The sequence below is a fragment of the Schistocerca nitens genome, chromosome 10, assembly GCF_023898315.1.
Source record: "Schistocerca nitens isolate TAMUIC-IGC-003100 chromosome 10, iqSchNite1.1, whole genome shotgun sequence".
NCBI lineage: Eukaryota > Metazoa > Arthropoda > Insecta > Orthoptera > Acrididae > Schistocerca > Schistocerca nitens.
Window position 1 is genome coordinate 103,008,214 of NC_064623.1, and position 15,177 is coordinate 103,023,390.

Consider the following 15,177-nt stretch of genomic DNA (forward strand, 5'->3'; position numbering starts at 1 on the left):
TTTTTCAGAACAACATTTGTCAATTTTGCGGGAGCTATAACTTATGAAAAATACATGCATTTACATAATACCTTTTTGCGAGGCGTGAGTCGACGTTTTTTCTGCTGTAATACATAGGATAAGTGATATATTTTAGTTCCGATTCTTGATACCCATTTTTGTCGAAAAATTTGACTATTATTTCTGAGTGCTGCCATTTTGTTACAGTTCAATTTTTAAATGTCCCTATGTACTAAATTAGACAAAATCATCAGTTTCAAAACACATTTCAAGTTTTGTTCTAAGTTCAAAATTGTGGCGTTCAGAGTTCCCACCAACCGCCCTCGGACCCCGCGAAGGCCTTCCGCCAATGTCGTGTAGGGTGGAGCAAGCGTTTTACTTTAAAAACAGTACTATCTTAAGGCTGTAAAATGATGCTCTAAATTCAGTTTTGTCATTTGTGTGGTGTCACCGCCAGACACCACACTTGCTAGGTGGTAGCCTTTAAATCGGTCGCGGTCCGTTAGTATACGTCGGACCCGCGTGCCGCCACTATCAGTGATTGCAGACCGAGCGCCGCCACACGGCAGGTCTAGTCTAGAGAGACTGCCTAGCACTCGCCCCAGTTGTACAGCCGACTTTCCTAGCGATGGTTCACTGACTACATACGCTCTCATTTGCAGAGACGACAGTTTAGCATAGCCTTTAGCTACGTCATTTGCTGCGACCTAGCAAGGCGCCATATTCAGTTACTGTAAGTACTATCTTCAAGAATGTCTTCTGAACAGATAATATTGTGACTCATGTACCGTCAAGAGCGACGTTCATCATTAATGGATTAAAGTTAAGTATCAAACTAATTACGCCCGCTTTCTGAATTCTCATTCCTTGTCATGTTCCAGACCTCACGTCAGTATAGTCCTTCCCTCCTCACGCCAGCCTGCGTGAGCTAAAACGCGTGCACTGCGGCCTCCACTAGTAACACGGTGTTGGCTCTTCTGCAAACACAACAATTTGTTTAAAAATTTTATTGAAAAAAATCATGAATATCGGTTCCAAAATCGAGTATCAACATGGTCTACCCACTCAATATTTTGTAGGCTGTAATTAAAATCTTACGTATTGTGTAAATTGAAAGTGGAGGGAGAGAAAGCTAATATAGGAAAAAACTAATGATATCAGCTGCATCGGGGCTTTATGCGGAATCAGTGGCGACGAGTGGAAATCTCTGCTCGACTGGGACTCGAACCCAGTATCTTCTGCTTACTAAGCTCTTGCGTTAACCACTGTTCCTCCCGCACACAGTGTTGGTCGGAAGTACGCGGAGAATCTTAGCACGCTCCCCTGCCAATCCACATTCCCATCTACCGATACCTATCTGCCGCTACGTTCGCAGGTTCGAATCCTGCCTTGGGCATGGATGTGTGTGATGTCCTTAGGTTAGTTAGGTTTAAGTAGTTCTAAGTTCTAGGGGACCGATGACCTCAGAAGCTAGGTCCTATAGTGCTCAGAGCCACTTGAACCATTTGAACCTATCTGCAGTCCCCGTCGATGTGCCCGACTCTAGCTAGTTTTAGATTCCGGCTGGAGGTTGAAAGTAAACGTGCAATTGCAGTGAAGGCTGTAAATTCATTGCCCATCGGCGCAAATAAACTACATGAATTCGTGGTGTCCATTATTTCGGACACTTCTGAAAGAACTGATACCATGTATTCTCATAAAACGTTATGAGTGTCCTCGTAGAGATGGTACACAAAGTACAGTACGTACAACAAATAATGTTCAGGCACAAACTTCAGTGTGTGGAAGAAGTGCTTATTCTCAGAGTACCACCCTTACACGTGGTAACAAACGTTCGCAAATTACAGCATGTACAGGCAATAGTGTTCAGAAAATACAATGTGTACAAGCATTAATGCTCATTCAGAAAGTACAGTACATACAAGCATCAGTGCCCATTCCCAAAGTACAGAATGTACCTGCAGTAGCGCTCATTCACAATGTACAACGTGTAAAGGCAGTGGTGGTCATTCAACAAGTACAGTATGTATAAAAAGTTGTGTTCATTCGCAGAGTACAGTGTGTACAAGCCGCAGTGCTCATTCGCAAAGTACAGTATGTACAGACAGTAACGCTCGCTTGCACGAGGCAGTACGTTGAGTGCAGTCGAGCTTGGGAGCGAGTCCGCTGTACAGACCACAGCGTTGGCGCCACGGGGCCGCTGCCACAGTGTGGGCGTCTGTGTTTAGCAGCACGCAGGGACCTCTAGACTGTCTAGAGGCGCGCCCGCGAGGGCCATTGGCGGCAGGGGTAGCGGACGCGCCGCCGTATAACGGCGCCGGCGATAACCGCTCCGCCCCTGTGTGCAGTGTGCGGCGCGGCGCCTGGGCGGCAGCCAGCCAGCCAGCCACATTAATCCCGGCGCTTATCCGCTTTCACGCCTTTCGCATCGCAGTTTCTTCCTCCCGCTCGCCGCGTGCGCTCGTTTGCAAGCTTTCACAATTTCTGCCGCTGTCGATACCAATCGCCTGACGCAGCCGCGGACGAGGTCCCATGCGAAGCAGTGCTGCACTGCGGCGAGTTGGAAAGGAAGGGGAAAACGGCCCCGGTTCCACCAAATGTGGTGGCAACCCACCGAGCGCTAAAGCCGCGACCCTACATCGCGACCTCGTACCGAACAAACCCATTAATACACAATCCGGCTTATCACAGTAGACCTGGACTTAGTAAATCTACCAGCGGACAAGGGCAATGCAAGGATTCTTCTTTCGCTGGACGATTATGTGGGTAAAATGGATCTTGTCCTTGCAGACTCGGCATACCGAAGAATGCAGAACGATCCAACTGAACATATAAAGCGCAAGACGCTTTCACTTTTGAAGAAGAGTTCATTATGTGACGGTGCCCTTAAGGGGGGTAGGACGTCAAACTGGCCGACTTGGAGCAGGAGAGGAATCACAGGACATTTTAATTTCCACTGTCTATTACTTTTACAAATGAATTCATAAAACTTGACCTAGTCATTGGAGGCCCATTGTTTTCACATCGTAACTGCCATAAGACAACGTGGGTTTCTCCAGACCACGTTACCGAGAATCAAATAGACTGAATAGTTATAAGCCGCAAGTTCCGACACTCTGTCTTAGATGTCAGAATAAGAAGAGGAGCAGACGTTGGAAGTGACCACCACCTAGTTTTGGCGGAAATCAGACTGAAGATAGTGGTAAATAGAACCAAGCTCAATCACAGGTGCAAGAAAATAGATGACAAGGTTAAAAGACCAACACATCGAAGAAACATTTGCCCTTGAACTAAAAAACAGATTCCAGGTCCTCCCTGAAGAAAACTTTATGGAATGAATTTAAACAGGTTGGTAGAAAATTAAAGACAGTTATTTAGATGTGGGAGAAACAAAATCTCAGGATTTAACGCACATCAAAGGAAGGAATGGACCTCCGATGCTACATGGAATGAAATTAACCACAGAAAAGAACTAAAACTTAAGTCAAATCTTTGTAAGACAAGAGCGCAGAAGAGCGAAGCGCATAAAGAACGTACGGAGGCGAACAAAAAAAATGAAAATATGGCTACGTCGAGATAAAAGGAAATGGATAGATGAGCAAGCAGAATTAGCAAAAGAGGCAGTTGTTGTTGTTGTTGTAGTGGTCTTCAGTCCTGAGACTGGTTTGATGCAGCTCTCCATGCTACTCTAACCTGTGCAAGCTTCTTCATCTCCCAGTACCTACTGCAACCTACATCCTTCTGAATCTGCTTAGTGTATTGATCTCTTGGTCTCCCTCTACGATTTTTACCCTCCACGTTGCCCTCCAATGCTAAATTTGTGATCCCTTGATGCCTCAAAACATGTCCTACCAACCGATCCCTTCTTCTAGTCAAGTTGTGCCACAAACTTCTTTTCTCCCCAGTTCTATTCAATACCTCCTCATTAGTTACGTGATCTACCCACCTTATCTTCAGCATTCTTCTGTAGCACCACATTTCGAAAGCTTCTATTCTCATCTGGTCCAAACTGGTTATCGTCCATGTTTCACTTCCATACATGGCTACACTCCATACAAATACTTTCAGAAACGACTTCCTGACACTTAAATCTATACTCGATGTTAACAAATTTCTCTTCTTCAGAAACGATTTCCTTGCCATTGCCAGTCTACGTTTTATATCCTCTCTACTTCATCATCAGTTATTTTACTCCCTAAATAGCAAAACTCCTTTACTACTTTGTCTCATTTCCTAATCTAATCCCCTCAGCATCACCCAATTTAATTTGACTACATTCCATTATCCTCGTTTTGCTTTTGTTGATGTTCACCTTATATCCTCCTTTCAAGACACTGTCCATTCTGTTCAACTGCTCTTCCAAGTCCTTTGCTGTCTCTGACAGAATTACAATGTCATCGGCGAACCTCAAAGTTTTTACTTCTTCTCCATGAATTTTAATACCTACTCCGAATTTTTCTTTTGTTTCCTTTACTGCTTGCTCAAGATACAGATTGAATAACATCGGGGAGAGGCTACAACCCTGTCTCACTCCCTTCGCAACCACTGCTTCCCTTTCATACCCCTCGACTCTTATAACTGCCATCTGGTTTCTGTACAAATTGTAATTAGCCTTTCGCTCCCTGTATTTTACCCCTGCCACCTTCAGAATTTGAAAGAGAGTATTCCAGTTAACGTTGTCAAAAGCTTTCTCTAAGTCTACAAATGCTAGAAACATAGGTTTGCCTTTTCTTAATCTTTCTTCTAAGATAGGTCGTAAGGTTAGTATTGCCTCACGTGTTCCAACATTTCTACGGAATCCAAACTGATCCTCCCCGAGGTCCGCTTCTACCAGTTTTTCCATTCGTCTGTAAAGAATTCGCGTTAGTATTTTGCAGCTGTGACTTATTAAACTGATAGTTCGGTAATTTTCACATCTGTCAACACCTGCTTTCTTTGGGATTGGAATTATTATATTCTTCTTGAAGTATGTGGGTATTTCGCCTGTCTCATACATCTTGCTCACCAGATGGTAGAGTTTTGTCATGACTGGCTCTCCCAAGGCCATAAGTAGTTCTAATAGAATGTGGTCTACTCCCGGGGCCTTGTTTCGACTCAGGTCGTTCAGTGCTCTGTCAGACTCTTCACGCAGTATCTTATCTCCCATTTCATCTTCATCTACATCCTCTTCCATTTCCATAATATTGTCCTCAAGTACATCGCCCTTGTATAAACCCTCTATATACTCCTTCCACCTTTCTGCCTTTCCTTATTTGCTTAGAACTGGGTTGCCATCTGAGCTCTTGATATTCATACAAGTGGTTCTCTTCTCTCCAAAGGTCTCTTTAATTTTCCTGTAGGCAGTATCTATCTTACCCCTAGTGAGACAAGCCTCTACGTCCTTACATTTATCCTCTGGCCATCCCTGCTTAGCCATTTTGCACTTCCCGTCGATCTCATTTTTGAGTCGTTTGTATTCCTTTCTTCCTGCTTCATTTACTGCATTTTTATATTTTCTCCTTTCATCAATTAAATTCAATATTTCTTCTGTTACCCAAGGATTTCTATTAGCCCTCGTCTTTTTACCTACTTGATCCTCTGCTGCCTTCACTACTTCTTCCCTCAGAGCTACCCATTCTTCTTCTACTGTGTTTCTTTCCCCCATTCCTGTCAATTGTTCCCTTATGCTCTCCCTGAAACTCTCTACAACCTCTGGTTCTTTCAGTTTATCCAGGTCCCATCTCCTTAAATTCCCACCTTTTTGCAGTTTCTTCAGTTTCAATCTGCAGTTCATAACCAATAGATTGTGGTCAGAATCCACATCTGCCCCTGGAAATATCTTACAATTTAAAACCTGGTTCCTAAATCTCTGTCTATCCATTATATAATCTATCTGATACCTTTTAGTATCTCCAGGATTCTTCCAGGTATACAACCTTCTTTTATGATTCTTGAACCAAGTGTTAGCTATGATTAAGTTATGCTCTGTGCAAAATTCTACCAGGCGGCTTCCTCTTTCATTTCTTCCCCCCAATCCATATTCACCTACTATGTTTCCCTCTCGCCCTTTTCCTACTCTCGAATTCCAGTCACCCATGACTATTAAATTTTCGTCTCCCTTCACTACCTGAATAATTTCTTTTATCTCGTCATACATTTCATCAATTTCTTCATCATCTGCAGAGCTAGTTGGCATATAAACTTGTACTACTGTAGTAGGCATGGGCTTTGTGTCTATCTTGGCCACAATAATGCGTTCACTATGCTGTTTGTAGTAGCTAACCCGCACTCCTATTTGTTTCTCATTATTAAACCTACTCCTGCATTATCCCTATTTGATTTTGTATTTATAACCCTGTAATCACCTGACCAAAAGTCTTGTTCCTCCTGCCACCGAACTTCACTAATTCCCACTATATCTAACTTTAACCTATCCATTTCCCTTTTTAAATTTTCTAACCTACCTGGCCGATTAAGGGATCTGACATTCCACGCTCCGATCCGTAGAATGCCAGTTTTCTTTCTCCTGATAACGACGTCCTATTGAGTAGTCCCCGCCCGGAGATCCGAATGGGGGACTATTTTACCTCCGGAATATTTTACCCAAGAGGACGCCATCATCATTTAATCAAACAGTAAAGCTGGATGTCCTCGGGAAATATTACGGCTGTAGTTTCCCCTTGCTTTCAGCCGTTCGCAGTACCAGCACAGCAAGGCCGTTTTGGTTAATGTTACAAGGCCAGATCAGTCAATCATCCAGACTGTTGCCCCTGCAACTAGTGAAAAGGCTGGTGCCCCTCTTCAGGAACCACATGTTTGTCTGGCCTCTCAACAGATACCCCTCCGTTGTGGTTGCACCTACGGTACGGCCATCTGTATCGCTGAGGCACGCAAGCCTCCCCACCAACGGCAAGGTCCATGGTTCATGGGGGAAGAAAGAGGCAGTAAGACAAGGAAATGTAACCAAACGGTTCTCAATGAAGAACTTCAGACATGAAGGACCAGTTAAGAACAAAGATGCGGTGATACTTACAACTCAACAGGCGCAGCTACAGAGATGGGAGGAGCACTTCAAGGAACTGTTAAATTGTGCAGTCAACTAAGAGGCACAGGTAAGAGATATTCCAGAGGAAGTCGAAGAAGATCAAGATATAAATTTACAGTGCCACATAGTGGACGAAATTAGGATGGCCTTGAAAACACTAAAAAATACAAAGGCTCCAGGCCTAGTCAACAAAGCACCGGAGCTCTTAAATGCCGATATTGAAAGTACTGTTAAAATGCTCCATCCCTTGCTGAAGCATATTTCGCTTGAAGAGAAATCTCAAAAGGAGTGGAAAAATGGTTTGGTGTTAAAGATCCCAAAAAAGGGAAATTTGTCATACAGTAACAACTGGCGTGGTATTACATTGTTGTCAGTTCCCAGTAAGGTCCTCGCCAGAACTATTTTAAACAGAATTAAATAATCCCTTGAAAAGAGACTGCGTAAAGAACAGGCCAGTTTTAGGGTGCAACGCAGTTGTGTTGATCTTATTAACACTCTTAGAATCATTTTAGAGCAAAGCAACGAATTACAAGCAACCATGTACCTGTCAGTCATTGATTTTCAAAAGGCCTTGGATTCCGTGAATCATAAAGAGCTCTGGCAGGTATTGCGGGAATACGGCATACCACAGAAGAGCTTAAACATCGTAGAATGTCTAAATGATGGCTACAAATGTTGCGTACTCCACAAGGGAAATATGATAGAGCCCATAAAAGTAAAAACTGGAGTCCGGCAGGATTGCATTTTATCACCAACAATTTTTCTGCTTGTTCTAGACTCAGTTATGAGAAGAGTCACAGCAGGCAGGAGACGGGAAATCCAATGGTGGATCCATGAACGTCTGGAGAATTGGGATTTTGTAGACGACATAGTTTTATTAGCTCGAAGCCTGACATATGTAAGCTAAATTAAACTTGCTGAAAGCAGAGGCAGAGACTGCTGGCCTCAAGATAAATACAGGAAAAATAAAAGGAAATGAGAGTAAATTCAGGGAACATGGAGGTGCCACTGTTAATAGGTGAGCAGCGGTTAGAGACCGGAAACTCATTCCTGTATGAGGGTAGTATAGTGGCGGAAGATGGTGGAGCTGGAGATGACGTGCAAAACCGGATTAATAAGGCAAATGCTGCCTTCATACAATTGTATCCAATATGGAAAAATAGAAATATCACGTACAAAACAAAGATCCGTATTTTTAATAAAAAGGTGAAGGCTGTCCTTCTGTACGCCAGTGAAATCTGGAAAATGGATAAAAATATCCCAGTTAAAAACCTTCATAAATAGATGTCTTCGACGCATCATGGATATCTGGTGGCCAGAATAAATATGTAATGAGAGGATCAGGCGAATAACAAACCAGATACCTATAGAAGACCAGATACGAGAGAGAAAGTGGAGCTGGTTGGGTCACACCTCGAAAAAACCAGATGGAACCATCGAGAAAAAAGCATTGTAATGGAATCCCCAGGGACAAAGGAAGAGAAGACGACCAAGGGGCACATAGAAGAGAACAGTGGAAGGGGAAGCAAAAGAATTGGCAAGACCTGGGCAGAACTGAGGCAAATGGCCAAAGACAGAGACGGATGGCAAGTTCTCCTGGATGCACTATGCTCCCATAGGGGCCAAAGGAATTAAGTCAAGATCCGTCGTGCTCTACAGATTTGACCTTCTCGGGAACCAACGGAAGATACAAGCAAATCAGTGGCATTTCTACCTTTTGCGGAGAGCATATCTTCACGAACAAGAATAAATTTACAGAAATTTAATGTTAAACGTCATTTCCGTCCGCCAGATAAGACCAGAGTTCTGCTGGGCTCAGCGAAGGATGATTTGGTGTCTACAAGATTTCCTGCCATTGCGGGAAAGCCTAAATTGGACAAGGGATTCATACGGTCCAGGATCGCGTGGAGCATCATCGCCACACGCGTTTATTTCATCCAGAAAAATTTACAGTGGCGGAACATTCTTGCTGAAGGACATAAAATGTTGTACGATGAGAACAAGTGGTTGCTCCTGCGTCGCGTTATTGGGACTGTTTACTGAAAGCAACCACTGAAATCCGGCCATCTGACAATAATGTAAACAGAGATAAGGGGTATCCTTCAAGTAAGAGTTGGGACCCTGTTCTGTTTGACGTTAAGAAACAACGGCCCTTGTTTCGTCCATCAAACACTGTCAATAGTGTTTGAGATCGATTTATCGTTTACTCGAGCTTTCACCACCGGTGCACTGTTGTGCCTGTCGCTAGGGAGCAGTTATGTTCGCGCACGCGCGGTGGACCCATGGTCGGTGTATAAATGAGCCGCCCCTGCGTGTTTGATTTCAGTTACGGTGAGATAGAGCGATGGACTACTCACCTGAAGATGGCAGCCAGGTGGACCGCCGAAATATTGTGTCCAGATGACGAGATGTTCCAGCTGGAGACCCGACATAGTACAACACACGTCTGCCATTGCCGACCGGGGTGGCCGAGCGGTTCTACGCGCTACAGTCTGGAACCGCGCGACCGCTACGGTCGCAGGTTCGAATCCCGCCTCGAGCATGGATGTGTGTGATGTCCTTAGGTTAGTTAGGTTTAAGTAGTTCTAAGTTCTAGGCGACTGATGACCTTAGAAGTTAAGTCCCATGGTGCTCAGAGCCATTTCAACCATGTTTGCGTCTGCCACTAGATATACAGAGTGTTAGTGGCATAGACTGGTTACTGAGGACAGTGTACTGAACATCATTACATCAGTGTTTTATTTGCAGACAAATAATTATAGCTATTAGAAGTAGTATGTTTTTACGTTAATTAGTACCTCCAAATATACGTGGCAAGAGCGAGCTATCAATGCTTGCTTTACGCTTGGGCAGCAGGTCAGGTTATGAACCGTGGATGCAAAAGGGGAAGTCCGTACTGACAGGCGTACTACTCACAAGGGAAATTACCCATCGCACCCACCTCAGATTTAGTGGTAAGATGGCCCATTGGATAGTGATACGCCAATTGACCCGTTGGGCAGAACAGGTAATTAGGATTGTGGAAAGGGCCAAATAAAGTTGTCAGTTTCACCTTAAAATTGTATTATTGTAATTTAATAACACATTACAACCAAAGCGGCACGGAGCCGTACCTTTACCAAATGCAACTCTTTCACGGCTGGAGGCCTCCAAACAAGAAATCTTAAAAACCAACAAAATGAAAATGCAGTTAAAACAGCAAATAAAATAAATTTACCTAAACATATCACAGCTAGGTGGAAAGCCTCAAGGCAAAGTAGATAGAACAAACATGTGCAAGATGCAATACAAATGGCTGAAGGCCACAATTAAGTTTCCAAATTTTAAACTACATTACTATAATCTTTTAAAGGCAGAAGACCGCAATGTTTAAACTTGAAAGATAATTTTTAAAATCAGTTGTAAGGAAGAAAGCCCACAATCAATTTACCAAAACATTTTTAAAAAATATAACCATAAGCCTTAAATTTTAAGTAGGTGAAAACAGATAATTAAACACCAGTGGAAAAGACAATAAAGACAATAGCACTCAGAAGCCTCCAGGGAAGTTGGTCTGCCCTCGTTCACTTAGGTGAGAGAGGTGGTGAACCCAACTACACTTGATCCGTCGGAACCCAACAAGGGGACAGCCACGGACCGATTGACACAACGACTTTCTTGTCATCAAGCAGTACATGAGAACTCAGGTTAGGAACATAATAATCCACAATGAAGTATGTATTATCTGTCAAAATTACACACCATGTTGGACAGCGACAACAGGTGAGGAAAGGACGCTGCCTGAAATTACGTTAGTGGCCAGGGCAGGTAACCGGAACAATAACGGCCACAAGGCAAAAAATTCCGCTAGTACACTTGAATTTGGAATACGGTAATATAGTTAACTTCACCCAAAAAAACACTGCCTGAATTTACGTCAGTGGCCAGGGTAGGCAACCGGAATACTAAAGGCCACAAGGCGGAAAATTCCACTGGTGCACTCGAATTGTAGTCAACCAATATAGTTAATTGCACTGCATGGCGGGTAAATTTCACGAATAGAAACACTCGGTGTTGCTCACAGGGAAACCTCCCCTACAGCGAATCACCGTAACATCACAACATGAATGGACGTGGCTTGGGTAGTTGAAACCACTACTTAACTTCTACGTCCTGGGTCGGTGAACCACGAAGCTCGTAGTGTTCGGACAGCTCCACACAAGCTCAGACACTGTGCAGAGTCCCCTAGTAGACCCAGCCGACTCTACCGCGCGGAGATAACTTCCCTGGTCGGCAGCAACCGACCGACTCACTGCAAACCCCCTAGCCGGAAGCTATACGCACAAAACCAAAGATGGTAAACGGTGCAAATATCGATACACATCACTGCTGCCACACGTAGATGGAAGAAGAACCACGATGTAACCACAACAAAGATGGGAAACCAAACACAGATAGACAGCGAAGTTCACGAAAACGCATAGTTGGGAGTGAGGACGGCTTAGATAGTCCATTAAAAACTGGAAGCAGATCAAGCATGGAAACAGGAAGACTGTGTACTGGACTGTGAAGGAAGAAGCAAAACAGAAGCAGTGAATGGCCCAAGCTCAAGATCTGCAAAATCGAGGGAGCTGGATAGTGATACGCCAATTGACCCGTTGGGCAGAACAGGTAATTAGGATTGTGCAAAGGGCCAAATAAAGTTGGGTGGTCAGGGTGTTGGAATGCAAAGTAGGAGGTCTTGGTTCGAATCTCGCTTCTACCTTACGTTTTGTTTTCACAAAATTGTGAACTTTCTGCCCGCCGCTGACGTGTCTGTTTTCCAGCTATAGTCTTAGCAATTTTCATACTGTAGATTGGTCATAGAACATGAGTCATGTAGAAAGAATATATCACAGTCGCCAGTGGATGTAATGAATATAGCAGACGAGATGGCGATTACACTTTTCAAAGAAATGAAAGGAACAAACACACAGGTGTGAAATATTGTAGAAAAAAGAAATTCAAGAGTGAAAACTTCCAAAACGGAGAGCGCAAAAGACATAACATGTGGTAATTGTCTAGAACAAATAGGAGATACGTACATCTCGGTTCCCCTTTCTTACACGTCGCCGTCGCAAACGGACGTTGCACCACAACACACACACAAATTTGAATACAGAGAACAGACACGTCAATGACCGGACGGACAGTTCGTAATTGTGCGAAAACAAAATATGGCGCACGACGGAGATATGAACACTGATTGCCCCCTTCGCAGTCAAACACCGCGACCAGACAACAGCAACGCCGTTAATACCAGAGTTCGCTCGATGTTGCAGATCTTGGGCTTGGGCCATCCACTGTTTCTATTTTGCTTATTTTTTCACAGTCCAGTACACCTTCTTCCTGTTTTCTTGCTTGATCTGTGTTCAGTCTTTGACGGGCTATCCACTGATACATCTTAGCACGAAATCTGTGGTGGTGCAATGGGAAATTTCCCTTGTCAGTGAAGGAGGCGTCAAAACAAATCGACACGCGTCTAGTCATATCCGTGTTCAAAGCACAATTCCTGTGATACGTCCTGGCAGATTAAAACTGTGTGCCGGACCGAGACTCGAACTCGGGACCTTTGCATTTCGCGGGCAAGTGCTCTACCACCTGAGCTACCCTAGTGCTTGGGTAGCTCAGTTGGTAGAGCACTTGCCCGCGAAAGGAAAAGGTCCCGAGTTCGAGTCTCGGTTCGGCACACAGTTTTAATCTACCAGGAAGTTTCATTTCAGCGCACACTCCACTGCAGAGCCAAAATCTCATTCTGGTCACAATTACTGTTTTTATTTGTTTATTTCATTTTACTTCTTTGTCGTTTATCTACCCATGTCCTTAGAGATTAGTACGCGAATATTTCCCATCAGGTGAGAGGAAACAAGAGCGTAATAGTAACTGTAAAATTACAACTTGGTTGCACAATATGTGTCATACATTTACTATGTAATACACGCTGAAGAGCCAAAGAAACTGGTACACCTGCCTAATGTGTAGGGCACCAGAGAGCACGCAGAACTGCTGCAACACGACGTGGCATGGACCCGATTAATGTCTGAAGTAGTGCCGGAGAGAACTGACACCATGAATCCTGCAGGGCTGTCCATAAATCCGTAGGAGTACGAGGGGGTCAAGATCTTTTCTGAACAGCACGTTGCAAGGCATCCTATGTATGCTCGATACTGTTCATGTCTGGGGAGTTTGGTGGCCGGCAGAAGTGTTGAAAATCAGAAGAGTGTTCCTGAAAGACCCTCTGTAGCTTTTTAAATTCTCATATTCTTCTATTTCATTCTTGTCTCAATTACTGTATTAACGCTTTTATTTTAATGTTTATTCTTCAGGAGGATTTGGTGCATTCCCTTGGATGATATCAATCGTAGAAGCATTCGAAATATAGAAATTCAGAGCACAACGAGTAATGCGCCGAGGCAGGTAGCCACAGAGACCAGAATGAGATTTTCACTCTGCAATGGAATGTGCGCTGATATGAAACTTCCTGGCAGATTAAAACTGTGCCGGTCGGGGTGGCCGAGGGGTTCTAGGCGCTACAGTTTGGAACCACACGACCGCTACGGACGCAGGTTCGAATCCTGCCTCAGGTTAGGTTTAAGTAGTTCTAAGTTCTAGGGGACTGATGACCTCAGAAGTTAAGCCGCATAGTGCTCAGAGCCATTTGAACCATTTTTCGGTCCGCACACAGTTTTAATCTGCCAGGAAGTTTCATCGACAAAGACATTTTCGCTTAGCAATCTCACTCGGGAAAGAAACATCGTTAACACTGTTCAAGATTTAACTCGTTGTCAAACCACACATAACGAATCGCTTTATCGAAATGTGGCGTTCGCGATTGATTGGAATCAAGGTATGTTGCAGGAATTTCACCAAAATCAATTTCAAATGATTTTCTCATTCATATAATGTCTTTTTAATTCATTACACAGATATGTAATTACTAGACGAATAACAACGATGTTTCAGTATACGCTAGAGAACATCCATGTACTAATCTTCTACTGATGACTGAAATTAAAAAAAATAAAAATTATAATGACATTTCGAACATGGGATGCAGAAGTATAAAGCCACAACTCTAGCCACTGCGTCACCAGTGCGATTAAACTATTTACTCGTTAAAAAGAGCATAAAGTACCTGGGGTACTTTGATTATCGGTTTCTGAGAAACTGTCGAATATCTACGGATAAGCCGAGACAAATGTTCACTTACTTTGATCTCTCTTCCACTGAGCGAACCTGACCACACCAAACAAACTCCGTGCTATCAAGGAGACGACGAATGTGTGGCGGTCATCCGTGCGAGCCACTCGCAGGGAATCAGTCGTCCTTCGTCGGCTCCGCATTGGCCACACCCGCTTGACGCACAGCTATTTACTGCGCCGTGAGGACCCGCCTCTATGTCGCTGCGGGTCGGCTTTGACGGTGGTCCACATTTTGTTGGCCTGTCCCCTTTTAAATGTGCTCCGGCAGACGTCTGCGCTGCCTGATACGCTCCCTGCCCTTTTAACACTGCCATGACAGGCTTAGTTTTGCGTTTTATGCGGGCATGGGGCTTTTACCACTTGATCTAAATGTGCATCATTCTTCGTGTTGAGTCTGGCCTTTACCCTACGATTTCAGACTGGGTTATTTAGTGTGTTTCTAGGTGGTTGGCTTTTCCTTTTTTTGTCTCTATGTTCGGCCAACCACTGTCAGACTCTGTGTGCTTTTAATTCCTTTTGTCTGATCTCTGTCTGAGTCTTTCTTGTCCTGTGTTGCCTCTTGTCATCTCCATTGTCCGTTTTTATTCTTTGTGGGTGTTTGAAGTTTTTGGAACAGGGGACCGATGGCCCTAGGAGTCTGATCCCTTCAATCCCACAAACCAACCAACCCTCATACATTGAGCAAATAATTGAGGACGTAGGATACACTGCCATTCTGAGATGAAGAGGTTGGCAGAGGAGAGGAATTCGTGATGGTCCACATCAAACCGGTCAGAAAACTGTTGCCTAGGAATGACGGGGTAGGGGGAGGGGAGAGAGGTTACTGGTGCATTGCTGCTCGGCATCAGGAAATGAAGCACCCAAGCACACGACAGGGAGGCAACGAGTATGCGTGGAGGTACATAGCCGGCGAAACTCTGGAGGTTCGGGGTG